We start from the raw sequence: 27,225 nt of genomic DNA, 5'->3' as shown, positions 1-27,225 counted from the left end.
GTCAGTTGTCTTTTGGTTTTGTTGACTGTTTCTTTTGCTGTGCAAAAGCTTTTTATCTTGATGAAGTCCCAATAGTTCATTTTTGCCCTTGCTTCCCTTGCCTTTGGCGATGTTTCTAGGAAGAAGTTGCTGCAGCTGAGGTCGAAGAGGTTGCTGCCTGTGTTCTCCTCTAGGATTTTGATGGACTCCTGTCTCACATTTAGGTCTTTCAACCATTTGCAGTCTATTTTTGTGTGTGGTATAAGGAAATGGTCCAGTTTCATTCTTCTGCATGTGGCTGTCCAGTTTTCCCAATACCATTTGTTGAAGAGACTGTCCTTTTCCACTGGACATTCTCTCCTGCTCTGTTGAAGATGAGTTGACCATAGTGTTGAGGGTCCATTTCTGGGCTCTCTATTCTGTTCCATTGATCTATGTGTCTGTTTTTGTGCCAGTACCATACTGTCTTGATGATGACAGCTTTGTAATAGAGCTTGAAATCAACTTTTTCAACATTCTTCTGGCTATTCAGGGTCTTCTCTGGTTCCATATAAATTTTAGGATTATTTGTTCCATTTCATTGAAAAAAGTGGATGGTATTTTGATAGGGATTGCATTAAATGTGTAGATTGCTCTAGGTAGCATTGACATCTTCACAGTATTTGTTCTTCCAATCCATGAGCATGGAAAGTTTTTCCATTCGTGTCTCCCTCAATTTCTTTCATGAGTATTTTATAGTTTTCTGAGTACAGATTCTTTGCCTCTTTGGTTAGATTTATTCCTAGGTATCCTAGGTTTTGGGTGCAATTGTAAATGGGATCAACTCCTTAATTTCTCTTTCTTGTGTCTTCTTGTTGGTGTATAGGAATGCCACTGATTTCTGTGCATTGATTTTATATTCTGCCACTTAATTGAATTCCTGTATGAGTTCTAGCAGTTTTGGGGTGGAGTCTTTTGGGTTTTCCACATAAAGTATCATATCCTCTGCAAAGAGTGAGCGTTTGACTTCTTTGCCGGTTTGGATGCCTTTTATTTCTTTTTGTTGTCTGATTGCTGTGGCTAGGACTTCTAGTACTATGTTGAATAGCAGTGGTGATAGTGGACATCCCTGCCACATTCCTGACCTTAGGGGGAAAGCTCTCAGTTTTTCCCCATTGAGAATGATATTTGCTGTGGGTTTTCATAGATGGCTTTCATAATATTGAGGTATGTACCCTCTATCCCTACACTGTAAAGAGTTTTAATCAAGGATGCTGTACCTTGTCAAATGCTTTTTCTGCATCTATTGAGAGGATCATATGGTTCTTGTTCTTTCTCTTATTTATGTATTGTATCACATTGATTGATTTGCAGATGTTGAACCAACCTTGCAGCCCAGGAATAAATCCCACTTGGTTGTGGTGAATAGTCCTTTTAATGTACTGTTGGATCCTATTGGCTAATATTTTGGTGAGAATCTTTGCATCCATGTTCATCAGGGATATTGGTCTGTAGTCCTCCTTTTAAATGGGGTCTTTGTCTGGTTTTGGGATCAAGGTAAAGGTGGCCTCATAAAACAAGTTTGGAAGTTTTCCTTCCATTTCCATTTTTTGGAACAGTTTCAGAAGAATAGGTATTAATTCTTCTTTAAATGTTTGGTAGAATTCCCCTGGGAAGCCATCTGGCCCTGGGCTTTTGTTTGTTGGGAGATTTTTGATGACTGCTTCAATTTCCTTAGTGGTTATAGGTCTGTTCAGGTTTTCTATTTCTTCCTGGTTCAGTTTTGGTAGTTGATACATCTCTAGGAATGCATCCATTTCTCGCAGATTATCTAATTTGCTTGCAGATATTTGCTCATAATATGTTCTTATAATTGTTTGTATTTCTTTGGTGTTGGTTGTGATCTCTCCTCTTTCATTCATGATTTTATTTATTTGGGTCATTTCTCTTTTTCTTTTTGATAAGTCTGGCCAGGGGCTTATCAGTCTTACTAATTCTTTCAAAGAACCAGCTCCCAGTTTCGTTGATCTGTTCTACTGTTCTTTTGGTTTCTATTTCATTGATTTCTGCTCTGATCTTTATTATTTTTCTTCCCCTCCTGGATTTAGGCTTTATCTGCTGTTCTTCCTCCAGCTCCTTTAGGTGTAGGGTTAGGTTGTGTATTTGAGACCTTTCTTGTTTCTTGAGAAAGGCTTGCATTGCTATATACTTTCCTCTTAGGATTGCCTTTGCTGCATCCCAAAGATTTTGAACAATTGTGTTTTCATTTTCATTTGTTTCCATGAATTTTTTAAATTCTTCTTTAATTTCCTGGTTGACCCATTCATTCTTTAGTAGGATGCTCTTTAGCCTCCATGTATTTGAGTTCTTTCCGACTTTCCTCTTGTGATTGAGTTCTAGTTTCAAAGCATTGTGGTCTGAAACTATGCAGGGAATGATCCCAATCTTTTGGTACCGGTTGAGACCTGATTTGTGACCTAGGATGTGATCGATTCTGGGGAATGTTCCATGGGCACTAGAGAAGAATGTGTATTCTGTTGCTTTGGGATGGAATGTTCTGAATATATCTGTGAAGTCCATTTGGTCTAGTGTGTCATTTAAAGCCTTTATTTCCTTGTTGATCTTTTGCTTAGATGATCTGTCCATTTCAGTGAGGGTGGTGTTAAAGTCCCCCCCATTACTGTATTATTGTCAGTGTGTTTCTTTGCTTTTGTTATTAATTGGCTTATATAATTGTCTGCTCCCATGTTAGGGGCATAGATATTTACAATTGTTAGTTCTTCTTGTTGGATAGACCCTTTAAGTAGGATATAGTGTCCTTCCTCATCTCTTATTACAGTCTTTGGTTTAAAATCCAATTTGTCTGATAATAAGGATTGCCACCCCAGCTTTCTTTTGGTGTCCATTAGCAAGGTAAATCATTTTCCACTCCCTCACTTTCAATCCGGAGGTGTCTTTGGGTCTAAAATGAGTCTCTTGCAGACAGCATATCAATGGATCTTGTTTTTTTATCCAATCTTATACCCTGTGTCTTTTGATCGGGACATTTAGCCCATTTACATTCAGGATAACTATTGAAAGATAGGAATTTAGTGCCATTGTATGGCCTGTAAGGTGACTGTTACTGTATATTATCTCTATTCCTTTCTGGTCTATGTTACTTTTAGGCTCTCTCTTTGCTTAGAGGACCCCTTTCAATATTTCCTGTAGGGCTGGTTTTGTGTTTGCAAATTACTTTAGTTTTTGTTTGTCCTGGAAGCTTTTGATCTCTCCTTCTATTTTCAATGACAGCCTAGCTGGATATAGTATTCTTGGCTGCATATTTTTCTCATTTAGTGCTCTGAATATATCATGCCAGTCCTTTCTTGCCTGCCAGGTCTCTGTAGATAGGTCTGTTGCCAGTCTAATGTTTCTACTATTGTAGGTTACATATGTCTTCTCCCAAGCTGCTTTCAGGAGGAGAATAGATGAATGAGAGAACAAAATGCTAACAGGGTAACAACGACCCCAGAAAAATATACAATAAAGAAATCAGAAGAGACCTGAAACCGGGGGGAAAGAAAGGGAAAGAAAGATAATAGAAAAAAAAAAAAGAAAGAAAAAGATTAAAAAAAAAAGAGTATGATCAAATATGATCAGGCTGGTGAATAGATCAGTGCCACACACTAGCTTTTGGGCATATTTTGGTCTGTTAGAAGAAACTGCCTCCCAAAATTGTAAAGAAAAGCTTATATATGTACAAAAATAAGGGTAAATACAATGAAGGGATGGCATATAACTGTACAGATGAAAATTAGATTTTATAAAAGTGATAAGAAGTTGGTTGGAAAAAAGAAGAGGATTTAAAAAAAAGAGAGAATGTGATCAGGCAGAAGACTAGAACAAAGCCATATACTAGAGATTTAGGGTATATTTTGGTCTGTAGAAGAAACTGTATCCCTAAATTTTATTAATTTTTTAATTTTAATTTTTTTTTTGGTTAACTACTATGAAGGGATAGAATATGACTCCAAAAATGAAAAATAAAAAAGAGTTTTAAAAACGGGATTGATAAGGTGTTGGTTGAAAAAGGGAAAAAGAAAATTTCAAAAAAGAAAATTAAAAAAATTAACTTTGAAAGACTAAAGAATCACGGGGGAAAAAGCCATGAATTCTATGTGCTGTATTCCCCTAGTGCTGGAGTTCTGCTGTTCTCATTGATTGGTAAACTTGGTCTTGGCTGGCTGTTCTTGCTGATCTTCTGCCGGAGGGGCCTGTTGCCGTGGTTCTTAAATGTCTTTGCTGGAGGCAGGATTGCCCTGCCCTTGACAGGCTGGGCTAAGCAATCTGCTTGGGTTTGCTCTGGGAGCTTTTGTTCCCTGCAAGCTTTCTGTACAGCTTCAGAGGATGAGAGTGAAATGGCGGCTTCCCAATCTCTGCCCCGGAGGAGCTGAGAACTCGGGGCCCTGCTCCTCAGTGAGCCCCAGAGAAAAACAGTGAATCACTCCTGTCTCCCCAGTCTCCGGCCGCACTCCATGCTCACCTGGCCTGTGACCAAGTGTTTCTAGCTCTGGCACCTGACCCCGTTTGGAGTCTCCAAACCCAGGAGATCCCTGTGGTGTGCTCCCGCGCTGCTCCTCCCGGGGTAGGAAGGGGAGTCTCCCCAGATCTGCCGCTTGTTGGGTCCCTGCTGGAGGAGCAGTGGCCTGACTGTGCCCCAGATCACGGTCTGTGGCAACCCTGAGCTGAGAGCCCGCGCCTCGGCTCCATCTCTGCAGCCAGCTTTCCTGCTCTGATACCTGGGAGCTCTGCTGCACTCAGGTACCCCTGGTCTTTCTGTGACCCCGAGGGTCCTGAGACCACACTGTCCCAGCGAGGGTTCCACCCCCCGCTTAGCCACTGGAGTGACATCCCTCAATGGAGCTGACTTCTTTAAGTTCCAATTTTGTGCTCTGCTGCTCTATTACTTGCCGGTAGTGGGTGACGGAGGCTCCCTCCCCCCACCATCTATCTTCCCATGTATCGCCTTGGATTCACTTCTCCACACGTCCTACCTTCCAGAAAGTGGTCGCTTTTCTGTTCAGAGAGTTGCTGCTATTCTTTTCTTCCATCTCCTGTTGAGTCTGTAGGTGTTCAGAATGGTTTGATCCCTATCTAGCTGAAATCCTGGGACCAGACGAAATTTAGGTCTCGTATTCCTCTGCCATCTTGCTCCTCCCCCTCATGGAGTCATTTTTTAAACCTTCACAACATTCATACTTTCTCACGGGACTGTAGAACTCAATTTTCTTGTGTGTATCATTCATTTAATTACAAAATTATGCAACCTTATCAATCTCGCTTTTCTCATCAAAGATGCAGGAATATCCTGAGAAGTATGTATTTGTGATTTTTATACAAAGAAAAAATGCTACTGATCTAGCTGGTTCCTACGATTGATCTGACCTCTTAATGAATAATGTAGAAAGATTAAGAGGATATTCATGAAGATAATAAAAATGTAATTGTTACTTTGGTGTTGTGATCTAACAATGAGTGTCTAGCATCGTCTTCCCACTGGGATGGAGGGATGACACCCTGGGGTTCCATTCCTGCCTCTGCCCTTACCAGCTGTTATCTACTGGGCAACTCTCTTAGTTTCTCTGAGCCTAGTTTCCTGATTTGTGATGTGAGGCTGTTAGAAATTTGCATACAAGGTAATTGTGGTGTTTAATGCATATGGGGGCTCTTGATAAGAACTGTAAAGGAATGTACATATACAAATAGAATTATCATAGAGGGGCAGGTCATCCAGATTGTAGATTACTCCTAGGAAACCTTTGTCAGTTCTATGGACATAAAAAAGTACAGGTACATTCTAGAAGGATACTCTCACTCCCATGTCTAATATGACCTCTTTGTTTCCCACCCATAGGACTATGGTAGGGCTCCATTAAGTTTGTTGAACTTAAACACCATGAAAGCCATCTCTTGGGGAGGCTTAGAAGCCAGAGCCAGAATTATAATAGATACAGGACATTGGCTTAACACATTATTTCCAGTAGTAAAATGAACTTAGAATTTTATTGGCTGATATTATTTTTACATTTTTTTTCTCAGCCAAATTATTCAAACTTTTAGGAGATAGCATTTACATATTTCAGGCAATTCAGCTTAGAGATTGTATATTATATGAATAGTAATAAAAACCCATGTTATATTACTTTTAGAATTTGTAAAATGTTTGGATATAGTGATAGTTACATAATACATCATGTTTCCTCTTTTTGCTTTGGCTGCCAGGAAACTCAAAGCTCAGCTTTCAATTATAGTGATCATTTTAGCAAAAGTCAGTTTTAAGAGGGCTGTCCTTGGGCCTTAATAATCTGCATTTTATTTTATTAAATTTTTTTATTAAAGATGTTTATTGAGCAAGAGAGAGCACAAGCAGGGGGCAGAGGGAGAGGGAGAAGCAGACTCCCCACTGAGCCGGGAGCCTGACATGGGGCTCAATCCCAGGACTGTGGGATCATGACCCAAGCCGAAGGCAGATGCTTCACCGACTGAGCCACCCAGGAGCCCCAGTAATCTACATTTTAGATGCAACACTGGTTATTCTTAGGCACATTAAAGTTTGAAAATTCCTGGCTTAAGATTTCAGAACCGTGATTCTTCCTTCCATTACATGAGTTTTAATTTTAATAGCCATATTTTATATCTTATAATCACCCATAGCCTTTTTGGAATAGGCAAAGCAGAATAACTAAAAACATTTCCTAATAGACATAAAAACATTTATGTCTATTAGGAAAAGATTATTCTGACTGTCTTGGTTTTTATAAAGTACATTCTACCAGTTTCCTTGTATTCCCTTTCCTGAGGTCTAAGTAAGGGCTTCAGATCAGCTCCTGGGTTGAAGGAGGTGAGAAAGAGGACTTGTGGCTGGGAACTGCTAGCTCCTATTTGACCCCTTTGTTCTGGCAGGAGTGCTGGTATAAAGGATCTAAAAAGGCTGAAAATCCATACATCTCATAGTTAACAGTGTGTAAGAGCCCTGTCTTGATGTGAGGGCGGTGTGCGTGTTGCATCTATTAAACTGTTTCTAGTGCAATGCTAAGATCCTTGGGGGCAGGGACTTTTTCTATCTCTTGAGCATAGCGTAGAGTCTGGCACTAAGTGAGAGGGAGGGAGGAAGGAAGGAGCAGAGGTGCTGATGGGTGTCCAGAATCTAAATTTAACCTATTGGTCTAAGTTGCTGAGAATTGTTATATCCTTGGATATGCCTATCTCTAAAAATACACATTTTGAGCCAAATCTAAGTGATTTTAGAATATGATTGATTCTATAATACTCTCCACATCATGGACTCTAGTGAAGAGGAATGGCTTAAATTAGCAGATTTTGGCCTGAAACCAAAATGCTCTTTGGTTTTCTTGAAATACTCCTGTTATTCTGTCTGACCTGTATTCCTTCACTCCTAAATCTCTGCACTCTTTCAACACCCAACACAGATGGAATTTGAGTCACAGGGTGATCATGCAGCATAATGTAATGACTTGTAGGCCAGGAACACCTCAACTCAGGGGTGCCAAACCCTCAGGGAATATTGGCACTGAGAGATCTGTGACCAGGGCACACTAATTAATTGTAGATTTTTCCCCCCCCCTTGGAGCCCAAAGCAGCTGCAGAATCCCAAGGCCATGCCACCAACCAGGTTGATTAAAAAAAGAATCCTATTGGCCATGGTGGCCTACCTGTCAGAAGTAACCTCTCCTCTTTTAATTCTTATTAAAAATAGGTGTATTAATTATTGAGTAGATATAAAATATAAAGTGTACATAAGATAAAGAATGAGACAATCTTAAATACCTGTTTATCCACCACCCGGTTTAAACAAAAGACCATAAACATTGCCTTTGAACACTCCTGTGGCCTCTCCCTGATTGTATTTTTTTTCCTCTTCCATATTAAAGGTAACTACTAAATTTGGGGATTTTCATTATTTTATAGTTTTACTATACATTCATATCCCTAAATAATACATAGTTTAGTTTTTTAAACTTTTTAAAATTTTTGTTTCTTAAAATTCAAGGATAATTAGCATGTATCATTATACATAGTTTAGTTTTTGAATTTTATATAAACAGGAACAGTGTATTTTTGAGACTTTTTTTCACCTGAAGATAAATTGGAGAAGATTCATCTAGGTTGTTATGGACTGGTGTAGTTCATTCATATCTGCTCCTGTATAGTATTCCAGTGTATTAATATACCTAACATCTCTATTCTTCCATTTACAGACACTTGCATGATTCTGGCTTGGAGCTATTAAGAACAATTTTCTTGGGGCACCTGGGTGGTGTAGTTGGTTAATTATCTGACTCTTGGTTTCGGCTCAGGTTGTGATCTCAGGGTCATGAGATGGAGCCCAATGTTGGGTGCTGTGCACAGCACAGAATCTACTTAGAACTGTCCTTCCTCTCCCTCAAATAAATATTTAAAAAAACCCCAAATTTCTTATAAATCCTCTTGTATACGTCTCCAGGTGCAAGAGTTTTTTGAAGGATTTACCCAGGATTGAAATTGCTGGGCCACAGGCTATAAACCTGCTCAGCCATATTAAAGGCCAAATTGTTTTCCAAATAGGTTATATCAATTTACACTTTCACCATCAATACATAATTTCAATGACCATGGTGATGATGACAGATGGCTAACTCACATAGTGTTCACTGTGCCTGGCAATCCTCTGAGCACTTCACACCTATAAACTCATCCAGTCCCCACAACAGCTCTGAGTGCCCTCATTGGTCTACATCTTTGCCAGCCCTGAAAGTGTCTTTTATATTTTGCCAGTCTGGTGGATGGGAAATGGTAACTTATTGTGGTTTTTACTTTGTATTTCTTTGTATTACTAATGACATGGAGCATCTCTTCCTAGGTCTTAGGGAGTGCCTGTTCAAGTCCTTCCCTCATTTTTAAATTGGGTTGTCTATTGGTTATCTTTAAATCATAATAACTGTGCTTTTTCTGCTTTCTGTTGTAACTCTTCACATCCTATCTTATTTCTTCCATTAAACTGTGAGCTCCCTCAGAGACTGACAGTGTCTTAGATGTTTGTGTTCTCACAGAGCCAAGTATTATGATTTGAACCTGGTCATTTTACAGGGATACTTATTTTTGAAAGTTTGTGCCCTTTTACCAACCTCTTCTATTTTCCCTAGCCCCCATTTCTATGAGTTTTACTTTTTTTTTAAGATTCTACATATAAATGATACCATGCAGTATTTGCCTTTCTGTATTATCTTCAAGGCCCATCCATATTGCAAATGGCAGGATATCCTTCTTTCTCATGGCTGAATAATATTCTTGGTTGTGTGTGTGTGTGTGTATCTTGGTGTGATACTGTGAATTATAAGAATTTTTTTTTTTTTGGTCCCCGTTTCTGGTACAGAGTTTCTAAAACTCTTGGAGTTTTCTAAGTGATGGGAGCAATAGAGCTCTCTGTTAATGAGGTGACTTTTGTAAAGCATTTTTGCTGGTTGCCAGTGGAGCTAACCATGTGATTAGAGGGTTGGAACTTATAGTCCCAGGAGGGAAGAAGAACTGGAGGATTCATCAGTTGCCAAAGACTTAATCCATCATGACCATGTAATGAAGCTTCCCTATAACCCCAAAAGGCCAGGTTTCAGAGAGCTTCTGGGTTGGCAAACGTGTGGAGGGGCTGGAAGAAGAGTGCCCCTAGAGAGGCCATGGAAGCTCTGTGCCCTTCCCCCAGGCCTTGCCCTATGCTTTTCTTCCATCTGGCTACTCCCACATTATATCTTTTTGTAATAAACCAGTAAGCAAAATGTTTCTCTAGGTTCTATAAGCTGTTCTAGCAAATTAATCAAAGCCAAGGAGAGGGTTTTAGAAACCTCTGATTTTCATTTATCTAGTTGGTTAGAAGCACAGATAACATATAACCTAGGCTTGCAATTGGCCCCTGTGTGGAGGACTGTCTTGTGGGGCTGAGCCCTTTTATCTGTGGAATCTAATGCAGTCTACCTGGAGAGGTAGATAGGATCAGAATGGAATTAAATTGGGTTGAAATCTCGGACACTCTGGTGGTGCCTGAGAATTGCTTGTTGGTGTGAGGAAACCTACACACTCAATGCTGCAGTGAACATGAGAGAGCAGATATCTCTTCAATAGCCTATTTTCATTTCCTTTGAATATACAGAAGTAGGATTGCTAGATCATATGGTAGCTTTATTTCTAATATTCTAGGAACTTCCATACGGTTTTAGTGGCTGTACCAATTTACATTCCTCCCAACAGTGCACAAGGGTTCCCTTTTCTCTATCCTTGCCAGCACTTATTTATCTTCTGGATGTAGCCATTCTAACAGGTATGAGGTGATATTTGCGTTTTGATTTGCATTTCCCTGATTAGTGATGTTGAATACCTTTTTATGTATATACTGGTTAGCCATTTGTAGGTCTCCTTTTAAATGTCTATTCAGTTCCTCTGCCCAGTTTTTAATCAGATTTTTTTTTTTGACTATTGAGTTATAGAAGTTCTTATACCTTGGGTATTAAACCCTTAATCAGACACATGATTTGCAAATACTTTCTCATATTCTGTAGGTTGTTTTTACACTTCGTTGATGGTTTGCTTTACTGTGCAGAAGCTTTTTAATTTGTTGTAGTCCCATTTGTTTTTGCTTTTGTTGCCTTTGCTTTTGGTGTCCATAGGATTATCTATTGAATGAAGTAGAGAAGACCAATTTTTGCTTTATAAAATGTTAATCCTTCCCCCCAATCCAACCTGAAACATTTTCCCTCACAGATGAACTAAATACCTGCTGGGGATGTTGCAAAAGGAATTCCTCCATTGGGAAGGAGGTTGGACTATATAATAACTTTCTTCCAACTCTAAAATTTTTCAATCCCTGTGAAAATCTTTGACCTATCCAGAAAAGTTCCCTTTGTATCCTGCTTCTAAGCCTTGACCAACCAGCTTCCTGGATCACTTAGTCACTTACTTAAAAACAAAACCTAACTTTATTATGAAATACAACACAGATAAGCAGACAAGTACATAAAGTATATGGATAATTATAGCACCCAAGTCACTCAATTTTTAAAACAACCTCTATTGTGATGTTGGGTAGAAGATCAGCCACCCTTAGAAATTCAGCCTCTTGGGATGATCCAGAGAGGGTTGGCAAACTATGGTCTGTGGGCCACATGTGGCTCAATTAGTGGTTTTGTAAATAAAGTTTTCTTAGAACAGTCATGCTAATTTGTTTTTGTGTCATCTATGGCTACTTTCATGTTACAGTCGCAGAGTTGAGTAGTTGTAGCAGAGGCTGTATGGCCTGCAAAGCAGAAAATATTTACTCTCTGGTCCTTCATAGAAAGTTTGCCAACTGCTATTCTAGAGTCTGACTTGGAAAAACAGAACTGCTTCTATGTCCTGTGTGGTTTCTTCCCAATAAAAGTAGTCTAGAAAGCTTTTAAGAAAAGGAAGTTAAATAATTATAACATTCAAAAACATTAAGCTCTAGGATCTATTTTAATGAAATCTTAAGAATAGCCAGAAACTAAACCCAAAGCAAATTACCTCTAAATCTTGACCTCCTTAAGGGTGTACTGAACTGCATCAACAACATTTTATAACGAAAAGACTGGAGCAACCCAATAATTTTTAGGTCACAGGGTATAACTAATTGAATAGAAAGACCTCAACATCTTGAGATTATATCCCTGGAGAAGGCAACACCTGAAACATATTGAGTTTTTTGATTAACTTATTCCTCAGTGAGTAGAGGTGAAACATTAAGCAGATGAAAATACTTGATGGGAAATAGAGCTAGAATTTTGGAATTGACATTGGGAAGTGCATATGCACGCTGCCCCCTTCTCAGCAACACACACACACACACACACACACACACACACACGCTGCCCCCTTCCCAGCAACACACACACACACACACACACACGATGCTTAGTCAAATACAAACCAAGATGAGATAACCCCTGGTCCGTATGTTTTCTACTTGGTCACAGAAAGTTTTGGCTTTAATTCTTTTTCACAACTGTCAATTTCACTATAGGAAAATCAATCTAATTCTCTTTGGACAATCTCACAAATGAAAAAGTAGGGAATAATTTTAGCTTACGTGCTTATACGGTAAGTGCAGTTGAAGCCCAGTGATTGTATCAAGTTCATTAAAAAAAAAATTCCAGTGTAATCTTTCCTCCAAGCTGTATTTCAGTCTAAAGGTCTGATATGCTCAGGGGGTGGGGTACCTTTTGTTGTGCTTCTCTGGGGTGAAGAGGTAAACTGAGAAAGGGCTATATAATTCAAAGCTTGATTACACCATCTTTCCTCCTCCTTCCCTCTACAGTTAAAAAAATATATATATATAAATGTCTTTTCAAATCTGCATTTGAAAAATGCTTGTGTAGGGTTTGAGTGAAAAACTAAGCACATTAAAATAGCTGTCTTCGAAATAGAATTATTTTTCCTTCCTCCAGGAAATAAATACTGGAAGTACAGCTCTTTGGAAATGTATTTCTTAAAAATGATGTGTAGAACATGGGTGAGTTGGAGATCAGAAGGAGGGCATAGACCCAAACTGGAACCCTCTCCTCTAAGAAGAGTGATCCATGTGCATGTGAATGTATCTCTTGCATTATTAGTTCCTTTTATATCCTTCATCAAAGCAGGTATAAATGATAGGTGGCAGTATGATACAATGGTTGGGAGTTCAGTGTTTGTCATCACACCTGGGATCACTTCCTAGATCCAAGACTTCCTAATTGTGTGACCTTGGGGAACGTTGTTTGTCCTCTCAGAATCTTAAGTACCTCACCTGAAAAGTGAAAGCAGTACTGATCTCTACCATAGAGTTGTTTTAAGTATTAAATGACATAATACATAGAAAAGCCTTAATGTGGTACCTAGAATATAGTAAAGGAGTGAGAGAAAAATGAACAGGATGCTCACATGCTTGTTAGTTGCTACTCCAGGGGTGAAGCTACTGACAGTTGGTACAGGTTATGTGTGTGTGTGTGTGTGTGTGTGTATGTGTTTGGCATTCTGACATTTTAGAGATAAGAGCCTTTTGCTTGTTACTGAAAACATTTAGTAGCTTTCTCCCAGCTGTGTTTTTAGATACTCAGATTTTTAAAAATTTGCAATCCGTACTGTAACCACGGACTTCTTACCAATTGATGATTAAAAGCAGCATTGAGTAAAGGTGCCAAAAGGTTAAATGATGGTAGTAAACACTTAATGAGTGCTTGCTATAATGTCTGGTGCTATTCATTCACGAACTAGTTCTCTTAATCTTCATAAAACCTTAGAAGGTAGCAGTTATTATTCCCATTATACAGGAGGGGAAGTAACCTATCCAGGTTACACAGCTAGGAATGGGTAGACCCAGAACTCAGGGCTAGGCATTCTGGCTCCCAAGCCTGTTCTGGGCAAGTCATTGGGTCCTGGATGCTCAGATTTTCCTGACCTCTTCTTGGCAGTGAGCAGAGTGATTGCTGGAGCTGAGGCTGTCAGAATGAACTCCTGAGAGCAGTCTGCAGAGAGCTAGACCCATGTTAGAACTCATGTAAGTTAATGGTTTGGTTCAAAATCACCCTAGGGATTCAGCACCAGAAATGACTCAGGGCCTCCCTGCCTGGGAAGATGAGGTCTTGCCACCTCAGTTTACTTTTCTTTCTAGACCTTTTATTATGGGGATCAGGGAATATAGACTCCAGTATAATTGCTGGAGTCTGTTGATGGGATACCTTTCGGGAACCTTTTTAATGTGAAGTCACTACCTAAATTTGTCATAAAAAAAAAAAATAATTGTAGCCTTTAAGAGTTGTGTTTCTTTTTACTACATCTGTGTCTTTAGGGTAAATACCCAGTAGTGCAATTGGTGGGTCATAGGGTAGCTCTTTTTTTTAATTTTTTGAGGAACCTCCACACTGTTTTCTGAAGTGGCTGTCCCACCTTGCATTCCCATCAACAGTGTAAAGAAAGTTCCCCTTTCTCCACAACCTCTCCAACATTTGTTGTTTCTTGCCTTGGTTAATTTTGCCATTCTAATGATGTAAAGTGGTATCTCAATGTGGTTTTGATTTGAATTTCCCTGATGGCTAATGATGATGAACATTTTTTTCATGTGTCTGTTAGCCATTTGTATGTCTTCTTTTGAGAAGTGTCTGTTCATGTCTTCTGCCCATTTATTGACTTGATTATTTGTTTTTTGGGTGTTGAGTTTGAGAAGTTCTTTATAGATCTTGGATATCAGCCCTTTGTCTGTAGTGTCATTTGCAAAAATCCTCCCATTCTGTGGGTTGCCTCTTTGCACCCCAGTGTTCATAGCAGCAATGTCCACAATAGCCAACTGTGGAAAGAGCCGAGATGCCCTTCAAAAGATGAATGGATAAAGAAGATGTGGTCCATATATACAATGGGATATTACTCAGCCATCAGAAAGGATGAATACCCAACTTTCCCATCAATATGGATGGGACTGGAGGAGATTATGCTAAGTGAAATAAGTCAAGCAGAGAAAGTCAATTATCATATGGTTTCACTTATTTGTGGAACATAAGGAATAGCATGGAGGACATGGAGAAGGAAGGGAAAAATGAATGGGGGGAAATTGGAGGGGGAGATGAACCATGAGAGACTATGGACTCTGAGAAACAAACTGGGTTTTAGAGGGGAGGGGGGTGGGGGGATGGGTTAGCCCGGTGATGGGTATTAAGGAGGGTTGTACTACATGGAAGACTGGGTGTTACACGCAAACAATGAATCAAGGAATACTACATCAAAAACTAATGATGTACTGTATGGTGACTAACATAACATAATAAAAAAAAAAAGGAGCTGTGTTTCTAAGGATTAATTTAAGACTGAAGAAAATCCCCTTCATATTCAGGGCCCACACACTGGTCAGTTGATTTTTTTTCTTTTTTTTTTGCATTTATATCTCTTACAAATACTAATCAAAGAAGGAAGAAGGAATGCCTTTTCAAATAACTCTTAGCCTTTTCTTTTCCTTCTGGGGTAACTTTTCTTTGCAGACTACATTTTTAAGAACTGGCTGGGAATGAATGGAAGATGAGCAACAATGATTACATAAGAGAAAAATATCCAGGTAGTTATATTTAAGGTTACTCCTTAGGGACACTGCCAAATGTCTTAGATGGAACACACAGGTATTCATTTTTTTTTAAAGATTTTATTTATTTATTTGAGAGAGAGAAAGCATGAGCAAGAGTAGGGGGAAGGACAGAGGGAGAAGAAGCAGACTCTCCGCTGAGCAAGGAGCTAGATGAGGGACTCCATCCCAGGACCCTGGGATCATGACCTGAGCTGAAGGTAGATGCTCAGCCGACTGAGCCACCCAGGCGCCCCAACACACAGGTATTCAGTCCAGGATTTTAGCATTATAAGGCACCCCAAAGACCATTTAGTCCCCATTTTTGCAGGTAAGGAGGCTGAGAAAAAGCAGTTGAGCAACAAAGCTGGGACTAGAAACCAGGTCTCCTGATTTTTATGTCCCTATCTTTTTATATTTTGAACTGACTGCTGGGAAGAGCAAAAAGCCACGACAAAGAGGCAGCTGCCGGAATTCTCCCTAGGCTGGCAGATGTAGCCTTAACATTTAGTTTCCCTAAAGTTTAGGCTCTTCCACAAAGAGATTCTATATGTTAGACATTTTCTAAGTTTTATGTGGGAAACGGAAAAAGTTGCCTTTGTTGCATATGAAATTTGGCAATAAACAGTGGCCTTATTTTGTAACGATACTACTCGGAATTCAGACTTATTTAATTTAATCCCTGTCTTTCCACTTCCTTCCACAAAATGGATCTTAGTGCCTACAAAGATTATCTTCCAACCTTTTACTTACACTAATAGCCCCCATTCAAAAATTGTGACTTATTGTGTTGATATTCACTTATGATCAGGAATGTTCTTATACTGTCATTTCATTGTCATTCCTCATTGACTTTAGAAGATAATGCTTAACATTTTTGAAAACGTCTTTTCTTCCTCTCTGCCACAGCAGAGTTTCAATAGACTTTAGTACTTTTGAAGACAAATGAGGGTGAATGTATGCTCGACTTTTCTGTGGAATCTTAAAGTACTTGAAGGCAATGTGAGTCAGTAAGGTAGATAAGTATAATTTAATTAACATACACAAATTAAAGATTATAGCAGCTGAGTTCTAGTGTTGTTTTCTGCCACAAGGAAAAATAAAAATGCAAGATTCCTGGTCATTTAAAGTTCAGAAAAGGCAACTCCTGTGTCTTCTTTCCTGGTCTGCTCTGGGGCCGCCTCTCCTGTTGGAGATGGCATGGTGTGCTGGAAAGAACACAGGACAGAGAGCTGGAAGATCCAGGTTCGTGGGCTGACTCTGTCCTCTATACCCTGTTAGGTTTGGGGCACATAACATTACCTCTGTTGTCCAAAGTTCTCTCATTTGTCAGTTTAGGTTATGGCTTCGACCAGTGATTGTCAGCCCCAACTGTGCATCCTGATCAGTTGGAGAGATTTTGTTTCCTGGATATTTTATTATGATAGTCTTAAAACAGAAATGTTTGTTCAATTTTATAGTGAACACCCACCACCCACATTCTACCATTAACACATTATCTATTAGTTGGGGGGCCTTTAAAATATACACACACTCATACAGCCATACATGGTATGGAATAAATAACCTCTGGGATTAGGGAAGGTGAAGAGGGAAATTTCTTTATATACTTGTGTTTGAGATTTTGTTTCACAGCAAACATATTACAACTGCTACTATTGCTATTACTAAAAACCACCATAACAAAACAAATACGTATACACATATATTCTGGGACTGTAACCTCCAAAGAGTGATACAGCAGGTCTGGGGCGGGGTTTTGGCATCTCTATTTTTCCGAAATGTAGGCAGGATTGAGAAGGCAGAACTATGCAGTCACTAAAGTGCAACTGAAGGTTTAATATTCTAAGGGCCTATGAGCTCTCCTTTTTTGTTAACCGGAAATCCCCTCTATAGTAGATTGGTTCCAGTTTCTTCTAGATTCGTTCTAGATTCTTCCTGGTTCATATAAGGCATGCAGCTGAATGCCATTATTGTCATAGTAATGAGCCTGCAGGCAGCGTAAGGAACATTCTTATTTAAGTGGAAGAAACCTCTGTTTCAAGCAATGCAGCTTGGCTTCTTGCCTTTTTTTTTTTTTATTCTACCTTGGGACTGTTTGAGATCTATCTAAAGCCCTTAAAACCACCTCCTTTTCCTCTTTCTTTGTAGATGATTGCCTGGTTTGCTATGATTCAGACCACTGCTGTTCTAGGGGACTCCCCATTCTACTCCATTGGTTCCGTTCAGAAGTGCTTGCTCCCCAGGGAAACCCTCTCTAACCCTCAGGTCTGGGCTGGCTGTGCCAAGCTCCCCAAACATCCTGGCCCATCCTCCTTTTGAGGTACTTTTCTCAGTCATGTTGAAGTTATTCATCTGTGCTTCGTTGTGTCTTCCCCACCATGCTGTCTTATATATCTTTGTTCTGTCAGTTGGTGGCACACAGTAAGTGCTTGATATGTAGGTTCCAGATGTTTGTCTCTCCGTATTAGTGACCCATGTCAGTGTGAGTTTCTTGCTATCCTTGATGGGACTTTTGTGTTTGCAAAAGACTTTGTATTTGTCAGCCATTTAAACATTAATATTTTATTAAAGTCACAAATTTAAAATTCTGATTTTTTCTTAAACTTTTAAACTCATAAAACTTTTTATTCAATTTTAAATTTGTAAATGTTAATAGTCACAAGGAATATGGTTACAGTTTGGTCTCATTTAGTTAATTAAATTCTCTTAAACACTCTAATGCATTAATAATTTAAAAAAATTTTTTTATTATGTTAATCACATACATTACATTATTAGTTTTTGATGTAGTGTTCCATGATTCATTGTTTGTGCATAACACCCAGTGCTCCATGCACAACGTGCCCTCTTTAATACCCATCACCAGGCTAACCCATCCTCCCACCCCTCTCCCCTCTAGAACCCTCAGTTTGTTTTTCAGAGTCCATAGTCTCTCATGGTTCGTCTCCCCCTCCAATTTCCCCCCCTTCATTCTTCCCTCCTGCTATCTTCTTCTTTTTCTTTTTTTTTTTTCTTAACATACATTGCATTATTTGTTTCAGAGGTACAGATCTGTGATTGAACAGACTTGCACAATTCACAGCGCTCACCATAGCACATAACCCTCCCCAGTGTCCATCACCAGCCACCCCATCCCTCCCACCCCCCACCACTCCAGCAGCCCTCAGTTTGTCTCCTGAGATTAAGAATTCCTCATATCAGTGAGATCATATGATACATGTCTTTCTCTGATTGACTTATTTCACTTAGCATAACACCCTCCAGTTCCATCCATGTCGTCGCAAATGGCAAAATCTCATTCCTTTTGATGGCTGCATAATATTCCATTGTATATATATACCACATCTTCTTTATCCATTCATCTGTCAATGGACATCTTGGCTCATTCCACAGTTTGGCTATTGTGTACATTGCTGCTATAAACATCGGGGTGCACGTATCCCTTCGGATCCCTACATTTGTATCTTTGGGGTAAATACCCAGTAGTGCAATTGCTGGGTCGTAGGGTAGCTCTATTTTCAACTTTTTGAGGAACCTCCATACTGTTTTCCAGAGTGGTTGCATCAGCTTGCATTCCCACCAACAGTGTAGGAGGGTTCCCTTATCTCCGCATCCCCGCCAACATCTGTCGTTTCCTGACTTGTTAATTTTAGCCATTCTGACTGGTGTGAGGTGGTATCTCATTGAGGTTTTGATTTGGATTTCCCTGATGCCGAGCGATATTGAGCACTTTTTCATGTGTCTGTTGGCCATTTGGATGTCCTCTTTGGAAAAAATGTCTGTTCATGTCTTCTGCCCATTTCTTGATTGGATTATTTGTTCTTTGGGTGTTGAGTTTGATAAATTCTTTATAGATTTTGGATACTAGCCCTTTATCTGATGTGTCATTTGCAAATATCTTCTCCCATTCTGTTGGTTGTCTTTTGGTTTTGTTGACTGTTTTTTCTTGCTGTGCAAAAGCTTTTTATCTTGATGAAGTCCCAATAGTTCATTTTTGCCCTTGCTTCCCTTGCCTTTGGCGATGTTTCTAGGAAGAAGTTGCTGCAGCTGAGGTCGAAGAGGTTGCTGCCTGTGTTCTCCTTTAGGATTTTGATGGACTCCTGTCTCACATTGAGGTCTTTCAACCATTTGCAGTCTATTTTTGTGTGTGGTGTAAGGAAATGGTCCAGTTTCATTCTTCTGCATGTGGCTGTCCAATTTTCCCAACACCATTTGTTGAAGAGACTGTCCTTTTCCACTGGACGTTGTCTCCTGCTTTGTTGAAGATGAGTTGACCATAGAGTTGAGGGTCCATTTCTGGGCTCTCTATTCTGTTCCATTGATCTATGTGTCTGTTTTTGTGCCAGTACCATACTGTCTTGATGATGACAGCTTTGTAATAGAACTTGAAGTCCAGAATTGTGATGCCACCAGCTTTGCTTTTCTTTTTCAACATTCCTCTGGCTATTTGGGGTCTTTTCTGGTTCCATACAAATTTTAGGATTATTTGTTCCATTTCTTTGGGAAAAGTGGATGGTATTTTGATGGAGATTGCATTGAATGTGTAGATTGTTCTAGGTAGCATTGACATCTTCACAGTATTTGTTCTTCCAATCCATGATCATGGAACGTTTTTCTTTGTGTCTTCCTCAATTTCTTTCATGAGTATTTCATACTTTTCTAAGTACAGATTCTTTGCCTCTTTGGTTAGATTTATTCCTAGGTATCTTATGGTTTTGGGTGCAATTGTAGATGGGATTGACTCCTTAATTTCTCTTTCTTGTGTCTTCTTGTTGGTGTATAGGAATGCCACTGATTTCTGTGCATTGATTTTATATCCTGCCACTTGACTGAATTCCTGTATGAGTTCTAGCAGTTTTGGGGTGGAGTCTTTTGGGTTTTCCACATAAAGTATCATATCATCTGCAAAGAGTGAGTTTGACTTCTTCTTTGCTGATTTGGATGCCTTTTATTTCTTTTTGTTTTCTGATTGCTGTGGCTAGGACTTCTAGTACTATGTTGAATAGCAGTGGTGATAGTGGGACATCCCTGCCACATTCCTGACCTTAGGGGGAAAGCTCTCAGTTTTTCCCCATTGAGAATGATATTCGCTGTGGGTTTTTCATAGATGGCTTTTATGATATTGAGGTATGTACCCTCTATGCCTATACTCTGAAGAGTTTTGATCAAAAAGGATGCTGTATTTTGTCAAATGCTTTTTCTGCATCTATTGTGAGGATCATATGATTCTTGTTCTTTCTTTTGTTAATGTATTGTATCACATTGATTGATTTGCGGATGTTGAGCCAACCTTGCAGCCCAGGGAAAAATCCCACTTGGTTATGCTGAATAATCTTTTTAAGGTACTGTTGGATCCTATTGGCTAGTATTTTGGTGAGAATTTTTGCATCCATGTTCATCAAGGATATTGGTCTGTAATTCTCCTTTTTGATGGGGTCTTTGTCTGGTTTGGGGATCAAGGTAATGGTGGCCTCATAAAACGAGTTTGGAAGTTTTCCTTCCATTTCCATTTTTTGGAACAGTTTCAGAAGAATAGGTATTAATTCTTCTTTAAATGTTTGGTAGAATTCCCCTGGGAAGCCATCTGGCCCTGGGCTTTTGTTTGTTGGGAGATTTTTGATGACTGCTTCAATTTCCTTAGTGGTTATAGGTCTGTCCAGGTTTTCTGTTTCTTCCTGGTTCAGTTTTGGTAGTTGAGACATCTCTAGGAATGCATCCATTTCTTCCAGGTTATCTAATTTGCTGGCATATAGTTGCTCATAATATGTTCTTATAATTGTTTCTATTTCTTTGGTGTTGGTTGTGATAATCTCTTCTTTCATTCATGATTTTGTTTGGGTCATTTCTCTTTTCTTTTATTAGTCTGGCCAGGGGTTTATCAATCTTGTTAATTCTTTCAAAGAACCAGCTCCTAGTTTCATTGATCTGTTCTACTGTTCTTTCAGTTTCTATTTCATTGATTTCTGCTCTCATCTTTATTATTTCTCTTCCCCTGTTGAGTTTAGGCTTTATTTGCTGTTTTTTTCTCCCGCTCCTTTAGGTGTAGGGTTAGGTTGTGTATTTGAGACCTTTCTTGTTTCTTGAGAAAGGCTTGTATTGCTATATGCTTTCTTCTTAGGACTGCCTTTGCTATATCTCAAAGATTTTGAACAGTTGTGTTTTCCTTTTCATTTGTTTCCATGAATTTTTTTCATTCTTTAATTTCTTGGTTGACCCATTCATTCTTTAGTAGGATGCTCTTTAGCCTCCATGTATTTGAGTTCTTTCCAACTTTCCTCTTGTGATTGAGTTCTAGTTTCAAAGCATTGTGGTCTGAAAATACGCAGGGAATGAACCCAATCTTTTGGTACCGGTTGAGACCTGATTTGTGACCTAGGATGTGATCTATTCTGGGGAATGTTCCATGGGCACTAGAGAAGAATGTGTATTCTGTTGCTTTGGGATGGAATGTTCTGAATATGTCTGTGAAGTCCATTTGGTCCATTGTGCCATTTAAAGTCTTTATTTCTTTGTTGATCTTTTGCTTAGATGATCTGTCCGTTTCTGTGAGGGGGGTGTTAAAGTCCTCCCCCCCCCATTACTGTATTGTTGTCAATGTGTTTCTTTGCTTTTGTTATTAATTGGCTTATATAATTGGCTGCTCCCATGTTAGGGGCATAGATATTTACAATTGTTAGTTCTTCTTGTTGGATAGACCCTTTAAGTAGGATATAGTGTCCTTCCTCATCTCTTATTACAGTCTTTGGTTTAAAATCCAATTTGTCTGATATAAGGATTGCCACCCCAGCTTTCTTTTGGTGTCCATTAGCATGGTACATGGATTTCCACTCCCTCACTTTCAATCTGGAGGTGTCTTTGGGTCTAAAATGAGTCTCTTGCAGACAGCATATCAATGGGTCTTGTGTTTTTATCCAATCTGATAGCCTGTGTCTTTTGATTGGGGCATTTAGCCCATTTACATTCAGGGTAACTATTGAAAGATAGGAATTTAGTGCCATTGTATGGCCTGTAAGGTGACTGTTACTGTATATTATCTCTGTTCCTTTCTGGTCTATGTTACTTTTAGGCTCTCTCTTTGCTTAGAGGACCCCTTTCAATATTTCTTATAGGGCTGGTTTTGTGTTTGCAAATTCGTTTAGTTTTTGTTTGTCCTGGAAGCTTTTGATCTCTCCTTCTATTTTCAATGACAGCCTAGCTGGATATAGTATTCCTGGCTGCATATTTTTCTCATTTAGTGCTCTGAATATATCCTGCCAGAAAGGTCTGGCCTGCCAGGTCTCTGTGGATAGGTCTGTTGCCAATCTAATGTTTCTACCATTGTAGGTTACATATCTCTTGTCTCAAGCTGCTTTCAGGATTTTCTCTTTGTCTCTGAGACTCGTAAGTTTTACTATTAGATGTCAGGGTGTTGACCTATTTTTATTGACTTTGAGGGGGGTTCTCTGTGTCTCCTGGATTTTGATGTCTGTTTCCTTCCCCAAATTAGGGAAGTTCTCTGCTATAATTTGCTCCAGTATACCTTCTGCCCCTCTCTCTCTTTCTTCTTCTTCTGGGATCCCAGTTATTCTAATGTTGTTTCGTCTTACGGTATTGCTTATCTCTCGAATTCTGCCCTCGTGATCCAGTAGTTTATCTCTTTTTCTCAGCTTCTTTATTTTCCATCATTTGGTCTTCTATATCACTGATTGTCTCTCCTGCCTCATTTATCCTAGCAGTTAGCGCCCCCATTTTTGATTGCACCTCATTAATAGCCTTTTCGATTTTGACTTGGTTAGATTTTAGTTCTTTTATTTCTCCAGAAAGGGTTTCTCTAATAACTTCCATGCTTTTTTCAAGCCCAGCCAGTATCTTTAAAGTTATGATTCTGAACTTTAGATCTGACATCATACTAATGTCCGTATTGAGTAGGTCCCTGGCAGTCGGTACTACTTCTTGTTCTGTTTGTTGAGGTGATTTTTTTCCATCTTGTCATTTTGTCCAGAGAAGAATAGGTGAATGAGAGAACAAAATGCTAACAGGGTAACAACGTCCCCAGAAATATACTCTAAACAAATCAGAAAAGATCTGAAGCTGGGGAAAAAGAAAGGGAAAGAAAGAAAAAAGAAAAGAAAAAAGAAAAGGAAAAAAAAAAAGAAAAAGAAAAAAGAAAAACAAACAAAAGCAGAACAAAACAAAAACAGAATATGATCAAATATGATCAGGCTGGTGCATAGATCAGTGCCACACACTAGATTTTGGGTGTATTTTGGTCTGTTAGAAGAAAGTGCCTCCCAAAATTTTAAAGAAAGAAAAACTTATATATGTACAAAAATAAGGGTTGATATGAAAAACGGATAGAATATGACTGTAAAGATGAAAATTATAAATTTTATAAAAGGAATTGATAAGTTGTTTGAAAAAAGAAAGAAGAGAATTTAAAAAAAATAATAAAAAAGGGAGAGAATGTGATCAGGCAGGAGACTAGAACAAAGCCATACACTAGAGATTTAGGGTATATTTTGATCTGTTAGAAGAAACTGTATCTCAAAATTTTAAAGAGAACAACATATATATATACACATATACGTACATATATATGTATGTATATGTATATATATATGTATATGTATATATATGTATATGTATGTATATGTATGTATATGTATGTATATGTATATATATATATATATGTGCCAAAAATAAGGGTAACTACTATGAAGGGATAGAATATGACTCTAAAAATGAAAAATAAAAATGTGTTTTAAAAAAGAGATTGATAAGATGTTGGTTGAAAAAGGGAAAAAGAAAAATTAAAAAAAAAAATTAACTTTGAAAGACTAAAGAATCATGGTAAAAAAGCAATGGATTCTATGTGCCGTATTCCCCTAGCCCTGGAGTTCTGCTGTTCTCATTGATTGGTAAACTTGGTCTTGGCTGGCTGTTCTTGCTGATCTTCTGGGGGAGGGGCCTGTTGCCCAGGTTCCCAAATGTCTTTGCCGGAGGTGGAATTGCCCCGCCCTTGCCGGGTCCGGGCTAAGTAATCTGCTTGGGTTTGCTCTCCGGAGCTTTTGTTCCCTGCGAGCTTTCCGTACAGCTTTGGAGGCGGAGAGTGAAAATGGCAGCCTCCTAATCTCTGCCCGGGAGGAGCCGAGAACTCAGGGCCCCACTCCTCAGTGAGCTCCCGAGAAAAGCAGTCAATCACTCCCGTCTCCCCCGTCTCCGGCCGCACTCTGTGCTCACCCAGCCTGTGACCCAGCGTTTCTATCTCTGGCACCTGACCCCGTGTGGAGTCTCCAAACCCAGCAGATCCCTGCGGTGCACTCCCGCGCGGCTCCTCCCGGGGGAAGGAAGGGGAGTCTCCCCGGATCTGCAGCTTGTTGGGTCCCTGCTGGAGGAGCAGTGGCCCGACTGTGCCGCGAATCACGGTTTATGGCAACCCTGAGCTGAGAGCCCGCGCCTCGCCTCTGTCTCTGCAGCGGGCTTCCCCACTCCGATCCCTGGGAGCTCTGCCGCACTCAGGCACCCCCGGTCTTTCTGTGACCCCGAGGGTCCTGAGACCACACTGTCCCTCAAGGGTTCCACCCCCGCTTAGCCACTGGATCGACGTCCCTCAGCGGAGTAGACTTCTAAAAGTCCCGATTTTGTGCTCTGCTGCTCTACTTACCAGAAGCAGCTGACAGAGGCCCCCTTCCCCGCCGTCTATCTTCCCGAGGATTCACTTCTCCACACGTTCTACCTTCCAGAAAGTGGCCGCTTTTCTGTTTAGAGAGTTGTTGCTCTTCTTTTCTTCGATCTCCTGTTGAGTTTGTAGGTGTTCAGAATGGTTTGATCTTATCCAGCTGAATTCCTGAGAGCAGACGAAATCCAGGTCTCCTACTCCTCTGCCATCTTGCTCTGCCCCCCCATGCTTTAATAATTTTAATACTTTCTTTTTAAGACCTCATTTTCCTGCCTAATAAAATTTTCCTAATTCTTACAAATCTAATAAATGTATAATGTGCTGAAACTTCTCCTAAACCTTCCAATATTGTAACAAGCTTAGCAAAGTTCTGCTGTACCTTTTAACTTGAAGTCACAGAATCACATAATTTAATTTGGAATTGCAGTGGTCATCTGCTAGCTAATCCAATATGCCATACTCTCTTAAACATTATAAACACTTCAAATATCAAACACAAAAATATTGATATGACAGATTTAAGTTAAAATATTATTTCCATGAATTTCTAGATACTCCCAGTCTTAACAGATGTTTATCCACCAAAAAGAGTAATTCTACCATCAGCCATTCTGCTAGGTTTTAAGGTCAGGAGGTGATGATGTCCAGGTGGATTTTTCCTAAAACTATGAAGGACATGTAGACCTCTCTTTCATAGTTGCTATAGCAGGGAGGTCTCCAAATCCACATGTCCACATGGAATGAATGGTCTTATGGTCCTCATCTGATGGATTCTGGTTATATCTTCTGTAGTCTGATTTAGGTCCATAATCATCCATCCGGTTGCTTCACTACTAGATTGGTTAAATCCAGTCTATTTTCTGCTTTATTGTATTCCATTTTCTCTTTTCTCATTCCAATGTTTGTAGCTATTTAGATAATATCTGATTGTATTCTGTGTGTTTCTGTAGTTCTGCTGACATAGTCTTTAATGACAGTTAATAATTGTTTTGCTATGAAGGACCCTTTTATTATCCCCTTCCATGGATTTTGGAAGACTATGGGGGGAAGAAAAAAGGGCAACATTTAATAAATGATAATTACTGATCACTTTCTTTTGGCTGACCAAAGGCAAATTTAACTTCCTGTCAGAGATTCTTATTTGCATGAGCTAATCCATGCTACAAAATAGATTGATAGAATTCCAATCAAAAGGAAAATTGTTTATTTGTAGCCTGATCAGTGCATATGCCTAACATCTGTTAGGCTTTTTGGCAAATGAAATCATTTCTCAGATACTCATCGTTTCCTTTGTAGGTATCAGGTGGTGGACCACAACTCAGTCTTAAAAATTTATCTGTTTTCCTTCCTTTCTCAATGGCTGCTTATTCATTCTTTCCATCTTCCGGGGACCTTTGTTATTCATTGCCTTCACCCCTCACATCTCTGATTTCCACCTTTCACTGTTCTCTTTGGCCCAAAAACATCTTGCTCTTGTTAAAGAAGCTCCTGATTGATTTTGGATTCCTGTGAGCATTTTCTAGTCTACCCTGTTTTTGTTTCTTTTGTTGTTCTGCTTAATTGGCGCTTATGTTCTAGCATTTCTCTACTTCTTTCTTCTCTGACCAGTCCTCTGTCACTTTTGTTAACTCTTTTTATGGAATCTGAGGGAGAATAATGAGCACAGTTTTTGGAGTCAGGCAGATCTGGATTTGAACCTCAGCTCTGTCATCAACAGGTATGTGACTTTGGGCAGTGCTTGACTTTGCTGAGCTTCAGTTTCCTTCTCTGTAAATGAAGATGAGAACACCTCACTTATAAGTTGTCGTAAGGATTAAAAGGACAATGTGCATATAGTGTCTCACATGGTGACTGGCATTTTATAGACTCTCTTTGTAGTTGTAATAATATGCATATTACCCAAGCTTTACTGAAGCATTGTCTTTTCTTGTGAAACATTCAGCTTTCATTTTGTGCAGTAATTCCAAAATTTGTGTCAAAGCTCCTATTTCCCAGCCTCCAGATTCCTGTGTCTACTGGTATGCTATTTATCTTCACCTGGATGCCCCATCTAATCCAAGATTCAACATTATTCAAGCAGTACTCAACCTGTGATTACTTGGTTAACAGAATCTCGGTCCTCACAGTGGCTCTGAGGTTGGGGATTCCCTCCCTCCCTTTTTTCCTCCTCCCTTCTATCCACCCAACCAATGTGCACTGATCATTCTGTTGTGGGATCTTCACTGTGCTCTGCACTTAGGCTGCAGCAAAAAGCAAGAAGGTCTGAAGCTTGCAGAGAAGGATGAATTTTAAGAACGTGTGATAGGTGCTATGATGGTGAAGAACAAAGTGCAGAGGGCCCTGGAAGAGTTGGGATGAAGTAGGGCCAAGTTTAAATTTCTTCTCTCATCTCCATTTTCAACAGATCCAACAAATTCTACTTAGGAAATTATCTTCTTTTCATTCCTTTTTCTCTCCCACTACAACTCTTTTGTTCAGTCCCGGT

The sequence above is a fragment of the Neomonachus schauinslandi genome, chromosome 5, assembly GCF_002201575.2.
Source record: "Neomonachus schauinslandi chromosome 5, ASM220157v2, whole genome shotgun sequence".
NCBI lineage: Eukaryota > Metazoa > Chordata > Mammalia > Carnivora > Phocidae > Neomonachus > Neomonachus schauinslandi.
The sequence above is the reverse complement of the archived record's forward strand: the minus strand, read 5'-3'. Positions refer to the sequence as shown.